Raw genomic sequence first — 5,568 nt, forward strand, 5'->3', positions numbered from 1 at the left:
GCCCTGGAATGTCTTGGTGACTCAGAGCCCATCTCTGAATCTGTTTGGTGCCAGTTTCTTCATCTCTGAAGGACAGAGTTGAGATAGGTAATCTTGAAAGATTTTTCTAATGTTAAATTTACATTCTACTAAGTAACCCTGTGTTCTACCACAGATACTACCCTTATTTACTTATTTAATGAGGTATAACTCACACGTAGTAATTTAGCACATGCACAAATCTTAGGTGTAAAGCTCTATGAATTTGTATATACATCTGTAATCACAACCCAAATCAAGACATAGAATATTTCCAGCACTCCAGGTCTCCATGCGCCCCTTCCCAGTCCATGCCCTCTTGCCTAATGGTAGTCATCTAATCTGTCATCTATTTCAATAGATTACATTTGCCTATTTTTGAACTTCATAAGCATGGAATCATACAGTATTCAAAACATTATTATTTAACTTATGTATTGGTGTTATTCAAAATAATGATGTGGTGTTATGCAACTTTATGTGCTCTTTGTGTTTTATGTAACTAAGGTGTTTCATTTATCGTGCTGAAAGCTTCTTGGGTAATTTTCTTCCAAGTGGGAATAACCTCCCTTATTCATACAGGACTGTCCAATTCTCACTCAATCTCAGGATCCTGTTCAAGTCCACTGTCTCTGTGAAGCTTTTAACAGCTATTCCAGTTCATTTTATCGCCTTGTTTTCCAACCTCCATGTAGTTCTTAGTCTATAATACTCAGCATGGACGTTAATCATACAGCACTTTGTATTATTTAACTGTTCCACATATTTGTAGAGTCTTCCTTCTAAAAAATTGCATATGCCAATGAAAAGACAGTTTTGCCTACTATTTTTTAGAATCCCAGAATAAATTGAATAAAAATGGGTGATACGATGCAGATGAGTGTGTTGTTCTCTCTGTTACAAAATTATCGTTTAGGAAGGTGGGCTCTGGGACACTCAAACAGCCTGAGTGTGGGTGGGGTGACCACGTAAAAGCAGTGGGCTCATAAGCAATTACCTGACTCTTTTAAATCTTGATTTTACCATCCTTAAAATGAAGTTCTTGGCAGAATTTATGTATGGATATACAGTGCTCAGCACTTTTTTTTTTTTTGGTCTTGACTAGAATTTTCAATCTTATGCAATCTTATCTATTGTGAAACCATTCTTTTATATGTGGTTCTATCAGATTTTCATTAACTGTTCTGGTCTTAGAATTGAGTTAGTGAGTTCTGTTGAAATGCCTGTCCCTCAGAAAATTGTCTCAGAGTGACACATTTTTAGATGATTAGTTACAGAAATAATTTTCTTTCCCACTTAGGTTTTCATCCAGGCTACTAGCAGGAATTGCTTATATTCTGACATAGCATTTACTGGGCTCCTAACAGTTGCCAATGCTGTGGTAGGTGTTTGTGCAGAGTAAGTTTTTTAGTAGATGATCTAAGTCCTGGGTCACAACTTAGGGGCATGATATAAAATATCACTATCTGAATATTTAGAGCAGTTTCTTCTAAAAGGTTTCTTTTGGTAAAACCTATGAAACTAATAAAATTAGAAGTAAAATATGAGAAAAAAATATCAAGCTATGTCTTTTTCTGAGTGACTTTTAACCACTTTCAAACTCAAGGAAATGACATATTTATTTGTATCTAAAAGGGTTGTAATGAGTATATAATTTGGCTGAAAAATTCCTAGGGGAAAATTAGATCAACACATATTAAAAATTAATACAGTTATTCTTTTGAGGATTATGATGGGAATGAATGATATTCTTGCCTACATATACCCTAAAAGTACTGACCATTTTAAATTAAGCCTGGAGATGCAGGTTAGGGGAAAGATGAAACACATTGCCACACACTGATGTGGTCATAATATGGGGTGCCAACCAGAGTCATGGATCTTTTCCTAAATCAGCCTTATGCACAAGTCAGCATACCATTAAACAAACAAACAAACAAAAAACCTTTTCATTTTTCGTGGACTCTCAGGAGAATGTGGCTTTCCTACCATATTAGAACTAATTAATTTCTGACATAATACCCCATTCCTCTCCTCTGTTCCAATTCTTGGGTATTTATATAGCAATGATGTAGATTTGTGGAGGATTATAACAGATGATTCATACAAAATCTTTTTTTTTTAATTTCTGGAATCCTCTTGGCATGACTTCCAAAACTCAGCCACTAATAGAACATAAATATAGTGTGGCTATGTTTCTATTTCTAGAGAAAAGTGTAGTAACTATAGTACTGAGGTCCTGGGGGTGGTTGGATTTTGGTACTTCCAAATCAGCAAAACATACTCATTTGCAACTTTTCAGGGTCATGTTCATATTCTGTGTTTACCTTGGTGCTTTGTAATAACATGGCTGGACTTTGGCAATTCTGTTTGAATACACATTTTATATTTTTTCCTTTAAACTATTCCTACTTTTTTGGGAGAGATTCATTTGTGTTCTAAAAACATTCAGGGAAATTTGGAAATGAACAGGTGTAGAGCAAATATGTAAAACTTCTAGATGTTGTTTTTGTTAAATTTGCTGACCACAGTCCATACCTCTTTCTCCAAAACATTTTAGCTTTTTGTGTCTAGTATGTTTACTAGGTAACATGGTAGAAGATTGGAACTGGGTTTAATTTTTATATTCTTATATTCTTGCAAATGGAAATAAATCTTTTTTATTTAAGGGAAAGTAGAATTTGTCCTGGCCTGTGAAATAATACAAAAAAATAAAAAAATAAATAGACTATTATCAACCTGAATATGTAAGCCGAAACTTACTATTTAAAAATATTTATTTTCATCTGAATTTGAAAACAACTAATAAACAGGCTCCTTCATGTTTGGGAAGGAGTATCAACTTACCTTTTTGAAAACTGAGATTTATAACCCTTTCAACATTCACCAAATCTTTACTGAGGGCCTGCTATATGCCAGATGCTTTGTTAAGGCCCAAAGACTCACTGGTGAGCAGAGCTTAGGAAAGAGAGTCACGTATTTCCTTCATGTCTTTTTTTTTTTTTTAATCTTGCAACACAATTTATACACTAATTGCATATAATTGACTTTTCAATATAATATTTGTATATATATGTTCCTAATGATATCACATAAATGATTGATTCTAGTATGTAGTGATTCAAAATATGCTTAGCTTTTATGAAATGCTTCTTTATAGAAAGAAATCTGTATATTAGTTCCTAGTAGTTTTGAATGTTTACATTTTATTGTGGTCAAAGATACAAATAATTGCCAAATAATGCTGTCTATAAATATTCATAATGAGAAAGAATGTTTCTATTTCCAAATTGTGTTTTATACACATACACTTTAATCAGAGCCAGACTCTAAAATGATAATTAATGTAGCTGGCATTTGCATCAACACAGGACAATTACAGAAGGTACATTTATCAAGTTAAGCACAATTATAGCATTTTAGGTAATGAAAAATAACCTTTGCATGGGAGTTTACTTTAGAAACTGACACAGGGAAATATTTTAATTTCCATATGCTTTGAGTAATTATATTTTAATATCTTTTCCTTCTCAGAAGTGGTAATTTATTTTTTAAGAGATTTCAATAAACTTAAATTTGTTCTTTTTCTAGATCTATTAAGGAACTTGTAGATACTGTAATTGAGCTATATTTATTACTAGCTTAGACATAATTAATCATTTTTGTAAAACACTGATGGTCTGGGCTCTTGGTTTTGCGGTTAAATTTTTAAATTTCTGTATCTCTTATTGAAAAGATTATGAGTGCTACGTTTTATTCATACATGCTTGATAGACTATGTGAAATGCCACTCAGTTCCCTCGTCTGGATTACAGGATTTCTCTTAATGACTAGGAGTGATGGTGGAAGAAGGCCATCAGCTATCAGCCTCTTTGGGGGCTATGTCAAATTCCTGCCCTGAGCAGCTGCCACCCCATCGCTGAGCAGCATAGGGTGTGAAGGCCCAAGCATCTCTGCAGGGCCTTCTGGCTCCGGAGTTCCTGGGGGGTCAATTCAGGGTGCTGGGGGTGCTGGGATTGCAGTGCAGCTCAGTTTTTCTCCTGCTCACTCTTCCCTCCCCAGGGCCTTGATCCCAAAGAAACCCTCCAATCTCAGAGGGTGCTGCCTGGGAACTCGAGCTGTGAAATCTGCCCATTGACTCAGAGGTCAAATGTCTCCATGGCATTGAATACTGACAGTATGTACATTCTAGCAGCTATCACTACATTGACATTTATTCTGGTCAATTAATCGATGTCAATATTAATGAAGATAGAGCATTTTGATCTTACTAATATTTTCTGAATCTCCAAAACAGTCAGCTTCATCATTTCATCAGGGTTAGCGGATGAATAATATGGCAGATAATTGAACTCATCAGAAAAAGAAAACAAATCTATAGTAATCACATTTTTCTTCAGTGACAGTCTTGGCACTTTTTTGACCTGCAGATTGAGTAGGCTGTGGTCTGATTTTAAACAAAGGAAAAGATGAAACTGACGCTTGTTAATCATGCTGTAACTTCTAAAACAGCTGTTGCCATGGGAGATATTGTCCCAGTATTTCTTTTGAATTTTACATGAGGACATTTACTCCCTCTTTGGCGCTGCAAATTACAAGAGTGATTGAGATAGTTCTAAAACATGTAGCTTTCCTTTCCTATTTGAATGCACACCATCGCTATTTGGCATTCATTTGAGGTAATACCTTTTCAGCAAAGCAAGGAAAAGGCTGTGAACTGTAATTGCTCACTGAAAACGTGTTTGATTATTAGCACAATTTCTCAAGCAAGCTGTACAGAATAGAAACTGCTTAGGGAGTTCATAAAACAATACCAGTGTTTCTCCAGCAAGTTTTTCCAGGTGCAGCGTCGGCCCCTCGCAAACAAAATGTACAGTTTCGGAAGAGAATGAGTCCTGTGCATGTATCAAAGGTCAAACCCAAAAGAAACAAGATTAAAAATTCGGCAGGAGACAGAAATCTGGACGTGCACCAAACAACTTTTCATCAGCGTGTCCGTCCAGGAGGAAACATTTTCCAGTGGCCTCCTCCTCCTTCTCCATTTTTTTTTTTTCTGTAGAAACGAGCTCAAGGGCGGTGTTCCCAAGCGCTGTAACAAACGAACTCCTTTAGGCACGAAGAAGCGTTCATTAAGTGATATTGTTTGTTAAAGGTATCTTAGCAGCTCCACTCCCTCAAGTCAGTGTCAAACCTAGTGAAAAACCAATTCTAGCAAATTTCTCTGCGGTTCACGTGGGGACTCGCGGGTGTGATTTTCCTAACGTTGCAGGACCTGGTTCAGGCGGGCTGAGTAGATGTAGGGAGAGAAAGTACTATTATATATGCTGAACTCTTTTAGGGAAAGGGCAGAATTTCCGAACTCATTAACTGGTGCCTCTCCTTCACTTACTTGCTACTTTATGCGCCCTCCAGCTCCCTTTGTGGATGCGGAAGCCCTGGAGGTGGGCGGAGCAGGTCCAGCGCTAGCAGAGAGCGCATGCCCCTGCGGCCGGAAGCCAAGGGGGCGGCCACCGGCTCACCGGAAGTGTAATCTCGGCTTCCGGATGCTGG

Source organism: Vicugna pacos, chromosome 8, assembly GCF_048564905.1.
Source record: "Vicugna pacos chromosome 8, VicPac4, whole genome shotgun sequence".
Lineage (NCBI taxonomy): Eukaryota > Metazoa > Chordata > Mammalia > Artiodactyla > Camelidae > Vicugna > Vicugna pacos.